This window comes from Perognathus longimembris, chromosome 20, assembly GCF_023159225.1.
Source record: "Perognathus longimembris pacificus isolate PPM17 chromosome 20, ASM2315922v1, whole genome shotgun sequence".
Lineage (NCBI taxonomy): Eukaryota > Metazoa > Chordata > Mammalia > Rodentia > Heteromyidae > Perognathus > Perognathus longimembris.
Window position 1 is genome coordinate 1,215,117 of NC_063180.1, and position 21,022 is coordinate 1,236,138.

Here is a 21,022-nt window from a genome sequence, read left to right on the forward strand (position 1 = left end):
TCAGAAGGCTAAACATAGAGCTCCCCTATGACCCAGCAGGCACTCTTTTGGGCATCTACCCAAAAGAACAGAAACAAGAACACACTAAAGCCACAAGCACAACAATGTTCATCACAGCACAATTTCCCATAGCTAAAATATGAAACCAAGCCAGATGCCCCTCAGTAGACAAATGGATCAGGAAAATGTGGTACATATACACAATGGAATTTTATGCCTCTATCAGAAAGAATGACATTGCCACATTTGTGAAGAAATGGAAGAACTTGGAAAAAAATACACTAAGTGAAGTGAGCCAGACCCAAAGAAACATGGACTCTATGGTCTCCCTCATACGGAATAATTAGAACAGGTTTAGGGTAGTCACAGCAGAGGATCACAAGAGCCCATTGGCTTTGCCCTTATGCACACAAGATGATTCTAAGTGAAATGAATTCCATGTTATGGGAAAGAGTGTTATATCACTGCTGTAATTACTTTCAATATGCCATGTGAAACCGTAGCTTTTTTTGTTGATGATTTTCTTGTATCCCCTTCCTGTGGTTGCACCTGTGTTAACACCGTATCTCATCTGAGTACCCTGGATGCCGTATATACTGGTATTAGAACTAGGGAAGTGAAAGGGAATATAAAAATCAAGAGACAAAGGATAAAAAGACAAACGACTCCAAAAGCAATACTTACAAAACCATTTAGTGTAAACCAAATAAACAACTCATGGGGGGGAGAGGAAAAGGGGGAGGGGGAGGGGTAATAATGTAGGAGGTAATAAATAGTACAAGAAATGTACTCATGTCCTTACATATGAAACTGTAACCCCCCTGTATATCACTTTGACAATAAATAATTATTATTAAAAAAACAAGAAAAGGTTCATAATACAACAATCTTATGTATTAAAATAGATAGTAAAAATGCTAAAGGCAATTGAATTTGTGTAGTGGTGCATAATGATGCTCATGGCATTTTGGAGGCAGTAGCTGCAAGATCAGAATTTCAAGGTGATTCTGGGCTGTAGACTGTATAGAGAATTAAGGTCAACATAGAATACATGGTGAGATTCTGTCTTAAGTAATGAACACTTGGAAGATAACACTGAATAAATCACTTATAAATTAAAATAAAAAAGCAACTACATAAAATGAATATTCAGGCCAGATATGAGTAGATCATGCATGGTACCGAGCTCTCAAGAGACTGTGATCTAAGGTTCAAAGTTCAAAGCCAGGCAAGGCAGGAAAATCCATGAAACCCTTAATTCCAATTAACCAACAAAAAATTGTAAGTAAAATTTTGTCTCAAGTGGTAGAGAACAAGCCTTGAGTGAGAAGCTAAGGAACAATACTCAGCTCTGTGTTCAAGCTTCAGTATCTGCACACACACACACACACACACACACACACAAACACACACACATGCACACACACAAAAATTCAGGAAGAGACATAAGAAATGTGTATATTATTCAAGGCAATATATTCTGTAACTTTAAAAAAGAAAAATTAAGTGTAAAAAATTATGGTAGCAATTAACAGAAGGAAAATCAATTAATATAAGGAAAGGAAAATGATTAATAATATTAAAAAATAACTAATACTTACCAGAAACGTATAACTTACTTTTTTCAAATTTCAGAATAGAGAACATAGCAAAATAAGCCATATATTTCCATAGAGGTTAAGCACTCACAGAAAACCCGAAAATTAAGACAGGAATCCAAATGCTATCATATGCCTTAATGCCAAACCTGCAAACTAGAGCACTGGGACTCAAAGTTTTCAGAGGAAACAATTTACCAGAATTCCATACACAACAATCATCAATCAAGCATGAGATACCACAAAAGAATTTTGAGACCAGCAGATGGATAAATCTTGTCTAATTGATGGGGAAGTCCAAGAAAAAGAAATGTAATATACTAATTGGAACCTAGAGAAGAAAATGTATTCCTAAGGTCAAGGCCAAAGGGAAGGGTCAGGACTCTTAAGAGTAGAAGAAAATTAAGTAACACAGAGAAGAAAGGCAGCATGGATAGATAAACTTGCAAAATATCATTTAACACATCAGACTCTGTTGAAAGAGGCTCTAGGGCTCTTTCTACTCATTAGCAAAGGAAAGTGGTATAGACATCAAACACAGGCAAAGGAAGATCAATATGTCCTACTAACAACTCCAAGTAAAAGTGAAAAATCTTTCAAGAGAGGGATATCAACACAGCATTGTTTTTCAATAGAGAACAATAGTTAACATGGTCAATATACTAAAATGAAGATTTTCCAAACACTTTCTAAAACACAAAGTTCATGTCTTCGGTCCTTCCTGTCCATATATTAAAAAGTAATCCACTCCAGTCCTTTGTTGCTAGAAGATACAACATATTCAATTTACTCCAAAAAATATTGCAAGCACAAATAACATGATGCACTAATTCTTGGAGAAAGTAGTGGAAAATCCTCTTGTAATTTCCAATTTTTTTCTTCTCCTGCTCTGATATCAAAGGAAGTCGATTGCTGTGGGGTATTATAATTTAGGGCATGAAAAACTGTAAGAATTCAGTTCTCCGTTTTTCATCAATCCATGTTGCAGAGGTACTATACCCAAAACTGTAAATATTACTACTTGAAGTTATTGAGTTTCATTTATCATTTATGTTGTAATTCAACTTCAACCTTCTGCTACTTAAATTAAAATAGAAAAACTATATTTATAAGAACTTCTGCTATAATAATTTGGTTTGCAGTGCAGGTATGAAATAGTTCTACTTATGTGTTAAATCTCATCTTTCAAACAATCATATAATAAACACGATTTATAAAATTAATATATTAGAATAGTGCTAAGAATATTATAGAAAGTTGTACTAAATGAGAGAAAGTTAAAAAGGTTTTGTCAAAAGATGCCATTGATAATGAGGTTTAAAACAGGAAGTTATTGCTTGTGATACGAATTTTATGTTTTAGCTGGGACTGTTGGTATAAGACACGACTCCAGCTACTACAGAGGTGAAAGGATGATCACTATCCAAACCCAGCATAGAAGAGTTGAAATGAAATCATCTCTCAAAAATGAACTGAAACAGAATAGTGGGGGTTGTGAGTGGATGGCCCTGATTCAAACCAGAGTACTACCAAAAAAATGTATAACATATGATTTGATGTTCCTTGGTGTCCTAAAAATATTTTAATTGTGTCTTCACAAATGTTTTGCTATATAATATAACATATTGGTTTTCTTCTTTTTTTTACTCAGTTATTTTTTCTTTATTTTTCTGATATTTGTTTAAACGTTATTACTATGGCCTGATAACATTTATTGATTTTTACACTTTCATACATTAGGGCATGGGTACAATTCTTGCACTGCTTGTTGCCTCCTCCCTCATTACCCCTTGACCCCTCCCCCTTCCCCTCTCCCCCCATTAGTTGTTCAGTTGGTTTACACCAAATTATTTTGCAAGTATTGCTTTTGGAGTCGTTTGTCTTTTTATCCTTTGTCTCTCGATTTTGATATTCTTTTTCACTTCCCTAGTTCTAATACCAGTATATACAGTATCCAGGGTACTCATATAAGATACAGTGGTAGTGCGGGTACAAACACTAGAAGGGAATACAAGAGGATCACCAACAAACTAAACTACTGTTTCACTTGGCATGTTGAAAGTAATTACAACTGTCATATAACAGTCGTTTCCATAAGATGTAGTCCATTTTACTTAGCATCATCTTATGTGTTCATAAGGGCATACCTATTGGTCTCAAGGGATCCTCTGCTGGGACTACCCTAAACCACTGCTAATTATTCCCTATGAGGGAAACCATAGAGTTTACGTTTCTTTGGGTCTGGCTCATTTCACTTAGTATAATTTTTTTCTAAGGTTTTCCATTTCCTTATAAGTGTGGCAATGTCATTCTTTCTGATAAAGACATAAAATTCCAGTGTGTATATGTACCACATTTTCCTGATCTATTTGTCTACTGAGGGGCATCTGGGTTGGTTCCATATTTTAGCTATGACAGATTGTGCTGTGATGAACATTGTTGTGCTGGTGGCTTTAGTGTGTTCTTGTTTGTGGTCTTTTGGGTAGATGCCCCAAAGTGGGGCTGCTGGGTCATAGGGGAGCTCTATGTTTTAGCCTTCTGAGGAATCTCCATACCTCTTGCCACAGTGGCTGAACAGGTTTACATTCCCATCAACAATGAAGTACAGTTCCCTTTTGGCCACATGCCCTCCCACATTTTCTATTATTAGTTTTCTTGATAATGGACATTCTTACTGGGGTAAGGTGGAATCTCAATGTTGTTTTGATTTGCATTTCTTTTATGGTGAGTGATGTAGAACACTTAATCCTATGTCTCTTGTCCATTCTCATTTCTCATCAGAGAAGTCTCTTTTTAAGTCTTTAGCCCACTTGTTGAGGGTGCTATTGGTTCTTTGAGGTTTTGTATTGGAGGACTTTAATTATTTTATTTGGGCACATATTTTAGATATGAGGCCTTTGTCCATTGTATAGCTGGTAAAGATCTTGTCCCAATCTGTGGGCTTTCTGTTTATCTTGCAAGCTATGGGATTTGCCATGCAGAAACTCTATAGTTTGATTTAGTCCCATTTGTCCAACCTTTCTTTGATTTGTAACATTAGTGGGCCTTTATTTTTTTTTTCTTATTTATTGTCAAAGTGATGTACAGAGAGGGTACCGTTTCATACGTTAGGGCTTGGGTACATTTCTTGTACTGGTTGTTGCCTCCTCCTTCATTACCCCCTCTCCCCGTTTCCCTCTTCCCACCATGAGATGTTCAGTTGGTTTACACCAAATGGTTTAACAAGTATTGCTTTTGGAGTTGTTTGTCTTTTTTTCCTTTGTGTCTCGATTTTCAAATTCCCTTTTACTTCCCTAGTTCTAATTCCAGTATATACAGTATGCAGTGTACTCAGATGAGTTACAGTGACAGTGTGGGTACAACCACAGGAAGGGGCCTTTATTAAGGAGGGTTCCTCTTGTGTCAAGGAACCCGAGTGTTTTTCCTATGCCTTCTTGTATTGCTTTCAGGGTAGCTCTTTTTATTTCGAGGTCTTTAATCCATTTGGAATTGATTTTGGTGCAGGGTGATATATAAGGATTTAGTTTTGGTTTGTTGCAGGTGTTGAACTAGTTTTGCCAGCACATTTGTTAAAGAAGCTATCTTTATTCCCTCCTATTTATTTGCTACTTTATCAAATATTAAGAAGGCATAGGTCTGTGTGTTCGTTTTTGGGTCTTCAATTTTGTTCCGTTGGTCTTCAGGCCTGTTTCTGTGCCAATACCAAGCTGTTTTTATTACTATAGCTTTACAATACAGCTTGAAGTTTGATATTGTAATTCCTCCAGCACTGTTCTTTCTGCTTAGCATTGTTTTTTACTATTCTAGGTCTTTCATTGTTCCATATGAATTTCTGGATTGCTTCCTCTATTTCATTAAAAAATGGTGTTGGAATATTAAGGGGTACTGCATTGAATTTGTAGGTAGCCTTTGGCAATATTGCCATTTTGACAATAATAATCCTCCCAATCTAGGAGCCTGGAGGTTTTTCCATTTCCTTAGTTTTGCAGTAATTTCATTTTTCATGTTTTTAAAGTTCTCATGATAGAGGTCTTTCACTTCTTTGGTTAAGGTTATTCCTAGGTATTTTTTTTTTCTGGCTATTGCAAAAGGAGTTGCTTTCCTGATTTCAGCCTTGGTCTTTGGGTCATTGGCATATAGAAAGGCCATTGATTTTTGAGGGTTTATTTTATATCCTTCTACTTTGCCAAAGTTTTGGATCAGTTCCAGTAGCTTGGGAGTAGAGGCTATGGGGTTCTTTAGATATAAGATCATGTCATTTGGGAAGAGAGAAAGTTTTACTTCATATTTTCCTCTTTGGATTGCCTTTATGTTTTCTTCTTGCCTAATTGCTCTTGCAAGGAATTCTAGTACTATGTTGAAGAGGAGGTGAGAGAGCAGACATCCCTGTCTTGCTTCTGATTTTAAAGAGTTTATATAGCATTTTGAGGGTTCTCTTCTAGTTCTTTGATTGACTGCTTTGCTTCCTGCTTGTTTTGAGTGGGAGATGAAATTCCCTTGTTTGCCACCTTTCTTGTGCTTCTTCTGCCCATTTGGATTGGAAATGCCAATATACAACCACCTGTGAGCACCTTTTAAGCCCCAAAGCAGACCTCACCAAGCATTGTTGTATAAATCTTAGAAGTTCACAAATATATTCAGATAATATAAAATCAAATTTGGTGTCCACAAAGAGTACAATTTTAATATTACAAACAACCCTGAACCCTATATTCATTAGTTACTAATTTACCATTAAACCCTATGAGCAATTTTTGTTCTTATATTAAGTTCCTTTTGGAGTGGTGGGATTTCTTTATGAAAACCCTTCAATTTACTCTAATTGAACAGGAATACCCTCTATCTGATAACCAAGGGTCAGTGGAGTCTGGAGGTCTTCAAAGTAAATTTAGTAGGGTAAGTTAGGTGTAGTGAAGAGAACAGAGTAAAATGAATGGGGCAGGGTGATGATTTTGATTTAGTTTCAGTGAAGTGGAAAGATGGAGAAGAGTAGAATCGGTAGAAAAAATGATGTTAAAATGATAGACAATGGAGAGTCAGCAGAAAAGAGTAATGGAGTTAATCAAAGCAAAGTAATTTTTAAAGAAAGAAAATATGAAAAGGGAAACAAAGAAAAACTACTGGAAAACAAACACACAAAACACAAAAATATATTACCCCAAAAAGCTAATAAAACAAACAAATAAAAACAGAAAACAAAAAAAAATCACAACTCAAAAATGGAAAATAAAAAAAATAAATTTTTTTTTAAATGTTAAAAAAAAAATGGAGTCTTCCTTGTTTGGGAGGGCTCTTTCCAGTCTCTGGTTCCTTTGCGCTGATCTACAGTCTATTTTCTTGCTGCTTGGCCTGTTTGATTTGCTTTCAGTTTGCAGGGTGTGGATCTGTTCTGACCTCCCTCCCCTGTTAGTTAAATCCTGGGACTCTGTGGTTCACATACCTTGCAAGTAGGACTTGGGTGTCCTCTATAGTTAGGGATGCTGAACAGTCTTGGGAACTGTGGCTTCTCCTGTCGGCTGCGGGGCAGCTGCCTTTAATGCTTGGTTCTGAATAGGCTCCGGACTCAGCAGGGCAGAGTGCCTAGGGCCTGGTTTACCATGCTGAGAGTCACTTGCCCAGGTGAGGTTTCTCCCTCCTGGGTGAGGGGACCTTCTCCTGGGCAGAGTGTGCTATGGAATTCAGCTCGGTTTGCTGGTGGGAGTTGAGAGTTAGGCATCCTCTGTAAAGGGGCTATTTATCTGTCTCGGGAACTGTTTACCCTCCTGTCTAATTGTTCCATACCGCCAGTAGCTGCTTGTTGCTTTCAGTTTGATTTTAGAATTTCCAGCTGCTGGAGAGTTGGCAGCCATAGCGCCTGAGGGGTGTGGCCGGGCACCTCTGGGTGCATTTACCTGAGTCGTTGAATCCAGGAAGAGATCCTCTCACGTGGGCAGGGGGAACTTCTCCTGGGTGGAGCTGGCTTTCACCTTTCAGTCACTCTTGTTCTTTCAAATATGACCCCTTTGTCCTCGCTTTCCCCTGGCCCACTTTAGTTCCAGTCTGCTCTGACCAGGTCCATGTCAGGGTCAAAGATGTTGCTTTGCTGTGGCAGTGGGGGAAGGGCTAGCTTCCAGAAGCTGCTTTGTGGGCATGAGTGAGAATGTCTTTCATGTAGTACTCATGCTTTCTCTGTGGTTTTGGCTCGTCCGTGCTCAGCCTACGATCTAGGTCTGTCTGCTGCTGTCTGGAGGATTTCTTCCTGGTCGCTGCTGTGTGATATATGTGTGCGGAGTGCCGGGTGCTGTGCCAGCGCTGGCACTGGTGTGGTGGCAGGACACCGCCTGGAGATCAAATCTGTGTTTTCAGGCCAGCAAACTCGAATTTTCCTTCCTGGCCAGAATCCCTATACTGTTACAACTTACTTGGGCTGTCTTTCTAGGAGTAAAAGTTCCTCTGACATCGTAAAAGAGAGATGTCAGAGGCAGCTTGGCTAGGGCTCTGTTGCTCCTCCACCAGCTTCCCAGAAGTCTGTTTTTTTTTTTTTTTTTTTCTGTGAGATGATTAGAATATAGTGTTAAAATTGTGATGGCTTCTTGGTTAAAAACTAAGGTGCTTTAAAGTTCTTGGGACATGTCAGTTTTGTGACATGGTCACCATTTATCCCTTGCTCACATAAGAATATGGTTAGACAGCTCTCTCACCTGCACCATTCAAGACAGACCTTCCTACTTCCTTCCTTCAGGACACTACCATATGCAGCTCACTGAACTAAGGACTTCTTTGTTATGGTCAATCCAGGCTTCTTTATCCAAGGTTCATAGATGACTGCTCTAAAACAGAAGATTAAGATTAATGTGCCAGTATGGTCAGGTTTTTGTCAGGGTTATTTGTGCCTGCATATTGCCATGTTCTTATTTTGTCTCTCATGACAGGAAGAGATCCAGAGCATTCTCTGGAGTCCCTCCTGTAATGTCGCTAATCTCATTCATAAGGAATCCTTCCGCATGACTAACAGCCTCTGAAAGGCTTCCTCTCTCAATACCATAACATGTGGGCTTATAGCTTCAACAAATGAATTTGTGTATGTGTGTGAAAATGTTAAATCCATGACACATGTTAATTCAATTACTGCTCTCTCCAGGTGATTTGACATTAATTGCCTCACTGGCTCTTGAGTGTCTACAATCATGGGCCAACATAGTGTCATTACTCATTCCAGATGGCGAAAGGTAATAGTACCTGTGGAGGAAATCCTCAAGTGTTAAGGCTTATTCCATCTTGGAGATGATTTAGGAAGATGAATGGAAACTTTCCTCATGAATTTCCCTTCTGAGAGTTGGATTGAGTCTTCTCTTTGTTGGGAAGCAAACTTTGGTGTCAAAATCAAGACATTTGTAATGTATTATTGTTTTTTGATGTACTTATTTGAAATGAAAGCTGTTCATCCTGTTACCATCTCTATGGCAGCTAGCAAACTGCCAATAAATGTTTACACAATGTAATCAATTCTATCTGCTTTGCATGTGTATATTAACATTCCCGACTCCCCAGCATACTCACCTTTCAGATTTAGCTTGAAATATATCCAACAACCTTTTCTTATAGAGTGCATGAGTGTTAGAAGAAGTTAGCATATTCATATATATATATATATACAGAAACATATATATATATAAAGACTTTTATAAGACTGTAAAATATTTTCTTTCACGCATATAATGGTAATATACTTTTATTATTTATTGACCTAGGTGTTATTATATGCATTTCCCACATCCTAGTTCTCTTAATCTTCACATTTGTTCCAGAGTATTGTGCAGCTTAACCCACCCTTTTACCAGATGGGTATCTGGTGCCCGGAGAAGCTGGGCACATGGAGAATAGAGATGAATTCAGCACAGGGACATTTACTGTACTGCTGTCAAGTTTGGAGGTACTCAGGAAATATCTAGTAGATTATATTGTTTGAAAAAGCCTATTAGAAAATGAGGAAGAATTCCACTATGTTATTGAATATGTGTTTGCTTACAATATCCTTTTACCCCTCATCAAAGGACAAGATATAGAGAATTAAGGTCATAGGCTAACAGAGCTCAAAGTTAGCCTTGAAGGATAAATAGGGCACATGAATAAGATTCACACAAGGAGTGCATGCATACTCTCCTCAGATGATAATACCATTATCTTGGGAATTGTCATTAGTTCTAGTTCTGCAGATATATCTGAAAGATTGGTGCTTAATGCCAAAAACTAGACATAAAATATGTAAACTACAACCCTGCCCTTTCAGAGATTAAAGTCTTAGTGACATGGATAAGCAATTAAAAATATTTATACTTCAGAATAATTAAAACACTGATAAAGTTAATGGTAATTATATTACATAATTGACTTTAACATTGTATATGAACTAAAGATATTCTCATTATTGCTTCAATGGTGAATTAAAAATAATTTTCTCAGTTGTGAATTTGACAGCGGAAGAGAGATAAAAACCAATTTCAACTATGCCTCTCTCTACATATATTATGATGTATGTGTGTGTGTGTGCGTGTGTGTGTGTGTGTGTGTACAATAGTACATTATTTTAATTACAATTACTGAAGCAGTAGTCATGGCCAGTCTAGAGAGGAACAAGTGACATTATCTCATTTCTCCCTGGGCTTTCCAACTCAGCACTATCAGCTGTATAAATAAAGCAAGAGGAAAAAAAAAAAGGAAATTCTAACCAAGGAACAAAAGGGAAACAAACTGGGATCCTAGGATTGGAGTAACATCGCGTATGCAATATGTCTTACATCCTTGCCAACAAAAGGAGGTTCTGGAATGCATACATTCTATTTCTAGAGCCCACAAGAATGGAAACACAAAGTAGACTCACTCATCCTTTGTATCATCCAACTCACTAATAAACATCCAATTGAACTTCTGTTTCTCACAATGCAGGATGAGTCCAATAGCACTGCCAAAGAGAAAGTGGCTGAATATTTGCCAACAATAAGCAGCCAGATGTTCTCAATTTGACAGGTGAGACAAGAAAGTGAAACTCACAAGATGCCCCACACCACAGCATGTATTTAATATAGGAAACCCCATGGAAGAGTCATAGGAACTTCAATACTCTCCTGCTTCATCCAGAGACAAAGAAGTGATGATAAAAGTGCACCTCTAGGGAAACATCATGATATTGCATACTTTTTCAAAACAAACACTTGTTGTTCTAACAGCTAGGCCTAGAAAAACACACTTCTGCTCCTTTAAACAGTATGGAAGACACAGTGGGAGTTCCCACTGGATAAGCCACTCCCCTAAACGAATATGTCAAAGGCTCCAAAACTTAAAAGGCCACTAGATGTTCAGCCCATTGAAGCAGATGAAAATTATCATGGTAACAAGACAGATCTTATTAGCCACACACTCTGCTTCACTGCCAGTTTAGCAACTTAGTTTGGGTAATTCTTTGTCGCTTTTTTTTTTCTTATTATTTATTGTCAAAGTGATGTAGACACAGGTTATAGTTTCATATATTAGGCCTTGGGTACTTTTACTGTACTGTTTGTAACATCCTTACTCATTCCCCCATCTCTCTTCCTCCTTTCCCTCTCTCCTCATGAGTTGTTCAGTTGCTTTACACCAAATGGTTTTGCAAGTATTGCTTTTGGAGTCCTTTGTCTTTTGGTACTATGTCTCTTGATTTTGATCTTGCCTTTCATTTCTCTAGTTCTAATACCAGTATATACAGTTTCCAATGTACACAGATAAGATACAGTGATAGTGCAGGTACAACCACAGGAAGGGGATACAAGAGGATCATCAACAATATAAGCTACGGTTTCACATAGCATGTTGAAAGTAATTACAACAATGATATAACCGTCGTTTCCATAACATGGAGTTTATTTCACTTAGCATCAACTTATGCATTCATAATGTCATCGTTATTAGGCTCTTGTGATCCTCTGCTGTGACTAGCCTAAACCTGTAATAATTTTTCCCTATGAGTGAGACCATAGAGTCCATGTTTCTTTGGGTCTGGCTCATTTAACTTAATATAATTTTTTCCAAGTCCTTTGATTTCCTTATGAATGGAGCAATGCCATTCTTTCTGATAGAGACATAAAATTCCATTGTGTATATGTTCCACATTTTCTTGATCCATTAGTCTACTGGGGGGGCATCTGGGTTGGTTCCAAATTCTAGCTATTACAAATTTTGCTGTGATTAACATTGTAGTGCTGGTGGCTTTAGTTTGTTCTTGTTTGTGGTCTTTTGGGTAGATGCCCAAAAGTGTGCCTGCAGGGTCATAGGGGAGCTCTATGGTTAGCCTTCTGAGGAATCTCCATGCTGCTTTCCAGAGTGGCTGAACCAGTTTACATTCCCACCAACAATGAAGTAGGGTTTCCTTTTGGCCACATACCCTCCAACACTTATTATTGTTAGTTTTCTTGATATAGGACATTCTTATTGGGGTGAGATGGAATCTCAATATTGTTTTGATATGCATTTCTTTTATGGCCAGTGATGTAGATAATACTCCACTGTTTGCCATCTTTCTTGTGCTTCTTCTGCCTATTTGGATTGGGAATGCCAATCTACAAGCACCTGTGAGCTCTGTTTAAGACCCAACACAGACCTTACCAATCACTGTTGTGTAAATCTTAGAAGTTCACAATTATATACAGAAACCTTCCCCCTCTTTTTTTGTATATAAAGTTAGATTTTTTGTTCCTAAAGAATACAATTTAAATATAACAACCAACCCTGAGCCCTGTATTCAGTAGTTACTTATTTACCATTACAACCCTATGAGCAATTTTTGTTCTTATATTAAGTTCTTTTTGGACTGGCTGGATTTCTTCATGAACCCCTTTGATTCACTCGGATGGGACAGGGATATCCTCTATCCAATAACCAGGGGTTAATGGAATCTGGAGGTCCTAGAAGTAAATCAGGAGGGTAAGTTAAAGGTAGTGAAGAGAATAGATTAAAATGTATGATGGGTGATGTTTTTGGTTTAGTTTTAGTCAAGTGGAAATGTGGAGAAGAGTAGAATCGGTAGAAAGAACAAGGTTAAAATGAAAGACAATGGAGAGTCAGCAGAAAAGAGTGGAGGTGTTAGTCATTGGAATGTAATTTTAATGAAAGAGAATGTGAAGAGAAAAACAAAGAAAAATTACTGGAAAACAAATGCACAAAACACAAAAAAATTATCAAAAAAAGTGGGGAAAAAAGAGCCAATAATACTACAAATAAAAATGGAAAACCAAAGACAAGCGACATCTTAAAAATAAAAAAGTGAAAATAAAAAAAGTTTAAACATGTTTAAAAAAATGGATTCTTTCTTGTTTGGGTGGGCTCTGTTCAGTCTCTGGTTTCCACGTGATGGTCTACCATCTATTTTCCTGCTGCTTGGCTGGTTTGACATGCTTTCAGTTTTCAGGGGGTGGATCTGCTTTGTCCCTCCTCCCCTGTTAGTGAAATCCTGGGGCTCTGTGTTTTGCTCAGCTTGCATGTAGGACTTGGGTTTCCTCTCTACACGGGGGACACTGAACAGTCTTGGGAAACATGGCTCCTCCTGTCTGCTGTGGGCCAGCTGCCTTTAAGGCCAGGATGTGACTAGGCTGTAGACTTAGCATGGCAGGGTGCTTCTGGCCCGATTTACCTGGCTGAGAGTTGCTTGTCCAGGTGAGGTTCTTCCCTCATGAGCAGGGCGACCTTTTGGGTGGAGCTGACTGTGTAATTCAGCACCGTTTCAGGCTGGGATTTGGGCTTATTCTGTGAAGAGTCCATTTATCTGTCTAGGGAACTGTGTACTTTCCCATCTGGTTGTTTCGTGCCAGTGGTAGCTGCTTGCCACTTTTGGTCTGAATTTAGAAATTCTACCTGCTGGCAAGTCAGCAGCCTCAGCGTCCAAGGGGTGGGCGGGCAGGGCACAACTGGATGAGTTCACCTGAGTCTGTGAGTCATTGCAGGGGACATGCCTCCTGCCTGGGCAGGGGTCATTCTAATGGGCGGAGCTGGCTCTCACTGGTCAGGCCCTCTTGCCCTTTTCAAAGATGGCTCCTTTGACCTCACTTTCCCCAGGCCCGCTTTAGTTCCAGGCTCATCTGACCCTATGACATTGTCAAAGATGTCGCTGTCCTCTGGCAGTGGGGGAAGGGCTAGCTTCTAAAAGCTGCTCTGTGGGCGCGAGTGAGAATGTCTTTCATGGGGTACTCATGCTTTCTCTGGGATTTTGGCCCATCTGGGCTCAGCCTGTGATCAGCGTCTGTCTGCTGCCGTCTGTGTGCTTTAAGTGCCCAGAATGTCAGGTGCTGTGCTGGCACCGGCACTGGCGTGGCAGCAGAGCACCGCCCAGGGCTCTAATCTGTATTTTCAGGCCAATGAAGTCAATTTTTCCTTCCTGGTCAGTATGCACATACTCTTATAACTTACTTGGGCTGTCTTTCTAGGTATAAAAGTTTCTCTGAAGTGGTAAAACAGGGATGTTGGAGGGAGCTTAGCTAGGGCTCTGCTGCTCCTCCGCCATCTTCCCAAAAGTCTCTTGAGTTTCAGTAATTATTTTTCAATAGCTATATAAATCAAAATTGTATATGGTATAACTGTAAATATATACAATTCTTATATATTAATTGTACCACATTAAGAATAAACAAAAAACATGCAGAATTTTCTACAACAGACAAAACACCTAGAATATAAGGGGGAAAATACTAATCACCCAATTGGACAAGAACCAAGAAAACTCACTGTTTGAAAGAAAAATGATACTTGATCTTAGTGACAAGATGAATCATCTGATACAATTGTTTGTCCGTATTTGAAAGCAGAAAGAAATGACTAAAAAAGCAGAATGCAATTCAAATGAAAGTAAATTTCTCAGATAAAACTATAGAAGACAGATGGAGTTGGCAAAATATTATTTTAAGTGATTATATATGTACATATATATTTCTTTATCTAGGGAAACTATAATTATGAAATGAAATGAAATAGCCATTCTCTTTTCCTATGAGAAGAAAAATTAGAACTTGTAAGCAGAACTCCCCTTAATGGTTTATTTCTTTATTTCTTTTTTCCTTTTTTTTTTTTTTTGGCCACTTCTGTGCCTTGGAGTCAGGGCCTGAGCACTGTCCCTGGCTTCTTTTTGCTCAAGCATAGCACTCTGACACTTGAGCCACAGTGCCACTCTGGCCATTTTCTATATATGTGGTGCTGGAGAATCAAACCCAGGGCTTCCTGTATACAAGGCAAGCACTCTTGCCACTATGCCATATTCCCAGCCCGCTTTAATGATTCTTAAAAAAATAAAAGGTGAACAAAGTTCCTAAACAAATAAGAGGTGTAGGTAAGCATGAAAGAAAGGCTCTTGGAGCATATAGGGGAAGAAGGAGCAAAGGAAAGAAGAGAAACACAGAGCATAGAATAGGCCATTATTTTCTTCTGCAGTTAAAAACAAAATCATAATGGACAGAAAAAAGTGACAATATAATCTGATCTTTTTAAGTTTGAGAAAGTAAAGGGATTTGACAGAAGTGAAACTTTCTCACTTGTCTAAAATAGTAAAATATCTACAGTAGTAGACAGTTTTATCATATTCTTATTGAAATTCTCAGAGGAATGGTTGTTATACTATCCAATGAGATATACAAGAAAATATATTTCAAGGTAATCTGCAGGAAGTCAAGAAAAGAGAAACAATGAAAATACATACAATCAAATGCAGAACTGAAGCACAGACTCAACAATAACTATGAATAATATAAATACTCTGTATCCACTAAGAAGAGCCAAATCTTACTAGTGTAATTACTGCACAAAGATAAAGACTCTTAAGCAGAGCCTCTTAAATACTATAGAAACATGTTTTTTTTTCAATTGTTAGATGAGAAAGACTAAGTCCCTTATCTTGTCTGAATCTCAGTTTCATATGTATATGTCTCTTGATACACACACACACACACACACACACACACACACACACACACACACAATATTGGCACTGTGAAAATTTGGAAATAAGAACCTCACAGACTTTCCTGCCCCAGCTGGCTTTGAACAATGATCCTCAGATCTCAGCATCCTGAGAATCTAGGATTACAGACATGAGCCACCAGCTTCTCAGCTAAGAGTTTATTTTACTAAATGGGATTCAAATAAGGAAACAATTCTTCCTAAGTAGTTTGCACAGAATGAGGGTTTGCTTTCCAAAAGAGAAACATTTATTTCTCTTGTACAAGAAGAGAAATTGGCCACACAGAGAGACTACGGACAATCACTATCTATTTTTTTCTGCAAGAAGATGTCTGAAGTGTTGGCAAGACCATTTCCCTTTGTTGGGCCCCAGTAAGAATCCTTTCATACTGGCGGCTTTACTATGGCCATGTTTATGATTCTAACCATGTTCATTGCAGCATTATTTACCATAGCTAAAATATCGATCAACCTAGATGCCCCTCAGTAGATGAATGGATCAAGAAAATGTGTTATATACATACAATGGAATTCCATGCTTCTACCAGAAAGAATGGCATTGCTCCTTTCATATGGAAATGGAGACTTGGAAAAAAATCATAGTAAGTGAAGTGAGCCAGACCCAAAGAAACATAGACTCCATGTTTTCTTTCACTGGCAATAATTAATATATGTCTAGGATAGTTCTAGCAAAGCATCACTGTAGGTCAATGGCTATGTATATATGATCATATAAGATGATGCTAAGCAAAATGAACTCCAAGATATGGAAACAAATGGTTTTACATTCTTGTTATTTTTATTAATCTCATTCTTTTTTATTTTTAATGTACTTCGTGAAATTATTTCTTTTTTTCTTGTATTGTTTTTCCTATGGTTTAGGCACTGTTGCTATTGTATTTGATTTTGGTACCCTTGGTATTGTGTATATGTTTGTCTGAATCTGGGAAGGGAAGAGGAACATCAAAATGGTATGGCAGAGGGTAAAAGGTGACCCAGTGCAACAGTGACACTTACAAGACAGTATATTGTAAACTAACTGTACAACTGGGGGGGTGATTAGGGGTTGGGGTGGAGGAAAGGTGGGAGAAAAATGAAAGAAGAGGTAACAAGTTTGACAAAAAAACTTACTCAGTACCTTATGTAAGAAACTATAACACCTCTGTGCAGCACCTTGATAAAATGTTTTGAAAGAATCTCTGTGTGTGTTCTAGCTGCTGGTAGTTTCAAGCAACCCTCATTCTAAATGTAATATTCTATTTTCTACTCTGTCATCTTCCCTGTGTGTCTGTGTCCCAAGCTCTACTCCTAAAATAGACATTATTGGATTTAGAGCCCACCTCAATTTAGCATGATTACATTTTATTAGGTGTGTTTACTTTTGCCAACACTCCATAATCATATTCACAATTAGTGGGAATTCAACACAGCAGTTCTACTCAAAACATAAATCAAAACAAAATTAGTGTGTGTGTGTGTGTGTGTGTGTGTGTATGTGTGTTAAATTGACAGTTTACCTGGATTTTCATTGAACTTAATTAGCTAAAACCTGCTGGGCTTCTTCATTTTCACCTATAATCCCAGCACTAAGGAAGCTGAAGCAGGAGGATCAAGATTATGATTTTGAGGTCAATCTGGGCTATATAGGGAGACTACATCCTGAACAAGTGACCAAACAAGCAGCTGCATTTCCTCTGAGACTGAAATAATTGAACATCAATAAAACCTTTAGTGGTCTCCATTATGACACACCAGTCATGTTTCTCCATGCTAAATATTCGTTTTTCTTATTTTAACTAGATCATGATAGTTTTTCTGTTTAAAAATTTCTAAATTAGAATGATTGCAAGATGTTCTCATCTAATTTAGGCATTTTCATCAAATATTATGTTTATGAGATCAATCTTGCTTTTGCATGCAGCAAACCCTCTGGGAATGATTTTCAAAATGCTAGAGTTGACCCCCGAAAGTAATTACCAGCATGAATCTGTCAGTCAAACTTCTGTACCTACTAACAAACCACCAGAGCTGCAATCTTGGAATTAAAAAGGTTAAAGTTGGAAATTGCAATCTCCATCCATGCTGCCTCTTGGACACCCTAGAAGAAAGAATACTAGATGTTGAAATACTACAACACTAAGGCAGAAAATAGTTACACACACAGAGAAACACTGAAATACAGAATCTATTGAACACCAACGGCAGGGCTGTGAAGGAATCTTGGAAACCAAGCTTATAACTTCCTGTTCTGTGAAATGAATGAAGGAGTTTGAGAAGGAGAAAAGAAAATAGCCTCAAAGTCTAAGATTTCCTGGATCTAGAGGACAGTTAGCTGGAGGAAAGTGAAGGATATGTCAGACCAGTGATGAGCAAACTCCTGGTAGGTTCTGGTACTATAATAATACAGACTGAACTAAGGTTAAGATTATTTTTTTTCAAATCAAACTATCATCAAGGAAGGCACAGGTCTCAATTTTAATTTTGCTTTCTTTTTAATAGAATCTAGGTTTTTATAACATTAAAGGAGTTTTTTCACATGAATAAAACCCTAAGTGTGCAAAACCACAACCAGTGACAACATAGTCTTGATCTTTTGTGACCTCCCATCTCCAGTGTTTCCTTACTCTCTACTTAAGTTTAAATGCAACATTAGGTATTTAAGAAGATGATGAGTACATTTGTTTATCTTTATTATAAAACATTTGCATAATATTTTCTTTAAAAAATGCAACTCAGTATTTTCATTAACCAGCAACTAATGGACATTTAAGTTGCATTTTGCATCTATAGTTTTGATTGAGATATTATATAGAAAAATAAATATTGATTGGGTGCTAGTGGATCATGCCTGTAATCTTAGCTACTCAAGAGGCTGAGATAGGGAGAATTTTAGTCTAAGCCATAGTGAGCAGAGACATCCACAATACCCCATCTCCAAACTAACTAGCAAGAAGCTAGACTTGAGGTGTGGCTCAAGTGGTAGAGTTCCAGCTCAGAAAACATCTGAGCAAACATGAGACCTTCAGTTCAAATTCTGTTACTAAAGCAAAAAAGAGAAAAATAAATATAGAGATAGATTACAATATATCACTCTATGAGGTGCTTATGTATCTATATTTATATGTGTACATATATGCATGAATACTTACACACTTCCGCTATGAATTACCAAATTATCTAAAAAAAAAAACCCAAAGTAATAAAATTTACTAAGTAAAAACAGTCCAATTTTATTTTGATGTATAGTACCAAATCTTCTAAATGGGAATGTTGTTATTTTTCTTCCACTAATGATGCCTCAGAATGTCTTCTTTACAATTACATTCACAAAATAAGCCTTTACAAAGATTAATAAATTGTGTGGATTAATACATTCATTAAGATTAATAGGAATGTAACAAAATGATTTGTCATGTTTTAATCTACATATTAGTTATTATTGGAAGGGATAGATGTGACCAGTTTGAGTCTTGCAAAGTGTTCTCTGACAGAACTGTATCATGTATGCTGTTTAGTCTTGAGACTTGAAGGGTAGTAACAGTGTGAAAAGTGGCAATTTCAATTAACAACAATTAATAACAGAAGACTAAACATTTCAATTCAAATGACAACATTTTAGATGTAGACAGTTTTGGTGCCAGAAAGTAAAACAAGTTGGTAGGAAAGGTGGCAAGGAATTGTGGCCTATACAATTTGCAGATAGCAGAGTAAACTGACAAACCCAAACCTGCATGCCTGCATCATAATTCGGATAGGACAAGCATCTAGAAAAAAAGACAGAGCCCAAAAAGGAAGTAAATACCAGGAAGTAGGTACTTGAAAGAGGAAGGAGGAGGGAGCACTGGGACAAAGGGGAGCAGGGAAGATGAATAAAATGGGAAAGGGAGCAAGAATGTAGTCAAGAATTCATTGTCTATAAAATAAAATTAAGAAAAATAGGGACCAGGTGGTATGAGGGTGGTAAAGATGTTTGAAGGAATGACACAGATCAAGATGCATTGCATACATAAACTTAACTTAATGGCAAAAAGAAATCAATTAAAAAAGTAAAAGAGACCAAAGAATGAGGAAACAAAATGATAGGACAGTAAATCTTTTGTGTCACAACTTCACAGGAAACAAAAAGATGATCTACTAACCAGAAAGCTGTCCAGTTCTTATGATTTAACCCAAGACTGAACGCTGTAATGAAGAAGAGAGCCAAGTTGGCAAGATTAGCTATCGTGTTGTCTGCTGTGTCAAAGCTCTACCACATTCTCTCTGTCTCCGTCACATTTCTTTTCTAATGAATGTTCCTACCAGATACAAGGACTGAGATTGTTTAGCTTCTCTAAATTTGTTCATAACCTATTTGGTACATTGGCAGAATTAAATATGTCTTTTCTGATTTAGACTCACCAAGTTCTTATAGAAGGGATGTTAAAAGGTAAATGACTGATTATATATTGGATTTTCCTATTCAACATATTAAGCATATTGGGCATTTAGTTTTCTTTAAGTGATAAGTACTTCAGTTGACCTGATGTTGGAATCTGGCCTTAGGTAGCAGATTAGAGAACAGATCAGAAATCAAGTACCCAACCTGAAAACCCACTTCTCTTCTGAAAGAAAAATTATTACATTAAGATTGGCTGCAAAGCTACCCATTGACTGTGAGCAATGTATTGTAGATAGTATCATTTTAAGAGGTTTTTCTTCCCAAAACAGAGCCATAATTTAGAAGTAAGAAAAGACAAACATCAAAATATATTAATAGTTTGGGATGAAAAACATACTGACTGACCTACTTTTAAATAACCCCATTTACTTTTGTCTTTCTTCCTCATGGTTTTACCCCTGATGTCACTGTAACTGATTTTGGTGCCCTGCATATTGCATAACCATTTGTTGGAACTAGGGAAGGGAAAGGGAACATCAAAATGAAGAGACAAAAGGTAAAAGGTGAACCAATGCAACAGCAATACTTACAAAACTATATGTCGTAAACCATCTGTCAACTGGAGGTGAGGGGGGGCAAAGAGGGGAGAGAATTAGGGAAGGGGGAAGGTGGAAGGCAAATGAGGGAGGAGGTAACAAATTTAATAAGAAATGTACTCACTGCCTTACCTATGAAACTGAAACTGTATCCCCTCTGTACACCACTTTGACAATAAATAAATCAATTTTTTTTAACCCAATAATGTCTCTACCTGGAATGAGACTATTTTTTTAAAGAAAATGGTTTTGTGGGAAGATGATTTAGTTGTGCCTGGTAAAGGCCAGTATATGCTTTTAGTTTCTAGAAACATTATATATCCTCCAAATTCAGAGGTATGCATTTGAGAATTCCCACATTAGAATAGACCTAAGTGTTATCAACACTGTTTATTTACTGTAGAGCAGAGTAGATGCTGATACAGTGCAGAAATTCCTAAGACTTCAGAGTAGAATTCAGTGATTATAGACCCCATTTCTGAGTATCACATTCTGTA

The 21,022-nt window shown here is 37.5% G+C and overlaps 1 pseudogene; it reads right to left on the minus strand.

Annotated features, from left to right (window-relative positions):
- Nucleotides 1-8,337: 8,337 nt before the first annotated feature.
- The window catches only part of LOC125338898, a 68,107-nt pseudogene continuing 55,422 nt past the window's right edge, over nucleotides 8,338-21,022 (minus strand).